A 927-nucleotide genomic window follows, 5' to 3' on the forward strand; every position below is an offset into this window, starting at 1 on the left:
TAATACAACCCATCTCACAAATTTGGAAATGCAGGCTTAAACTACTACATGTTGAAGAAACTGCAGTGGTGACTGCATTAAGTGGAATGTAGTTCTCCTGGTATGTGTCTTACCAAATGCTGAGAGGAAATACTGCTTGGCAGAACACAAGTATAGGGAAGGTGCTGATTCCCCAAAACAGAAAGTGTAATTACAGTTAGCGAAGAAGCCAATATGGCGGAGGGAATATGATATGTCCAAATTAGTGCGTTAATTTTGAGTTAATTTAAAGTTCCTTTAATGCCGCTAATTCTTTTAACGTGTGATTAATGACTTGGAAAGCCGTCAAAATTTAATAGTAATGCATATATTTGTGGAAACTGGGGTCAAGTCGTATTTAACATTTTAAAAATGTGCAGAATTTCACAAGTTACTTCATGTTAAAGATTAGATAGCTCTTAATATGAAAAGAACTGAAGAGCTGTCTAGCCATCTAGTGGCAGAAAAATGACCTAAACACAAATCAATATCACACTCACGTTTTTTACAGCACAGCACAGTGCATCTTTTTAATTCTAACTAAATTTTATGAATTATTATGAAATTACTACATCAATGACCAAAAAATGCAGCCATATTTATATTAGTTTAACTTTTCTTTTTTTAAAACATTTTAATTTTAACAATAGTAAGAAAACAGAAAAAATATTTTATTGTACATTTAGAAAATATATAAAAATTTGCGATTAATCATGAGTAAACTATTGAAGTCATTAGATTAATTGGGATTCAAAAATGTAATCTCTTGACACGCCTAATTTGAACCATAAAAAAATACACTACAATAGAATTTGCACACACACATATAAGTCATTACTTTCCCCAGAGCTCGGACAGTTAAATTTGCACAGGTAGCAGAAGGTGGGTGCAAATCCTTGTCAGGAGCAG

Source organism: Vanacampus margaritifer, chromosome 1, assembly GCF_051991255.1.
Source record: "Vanacampus margaritifer isolate UIUO_Vmar chromosome 1, RoL_Vmar_1.0, whole genome shotgun sequence".
Taxonomy (NCBI): Eukaryota; Metazoa; Chordata; class Actinopteri; order Syngnathiformes; family Syngnathidae; genus Vanacampus; species Vanacampus margaritifer.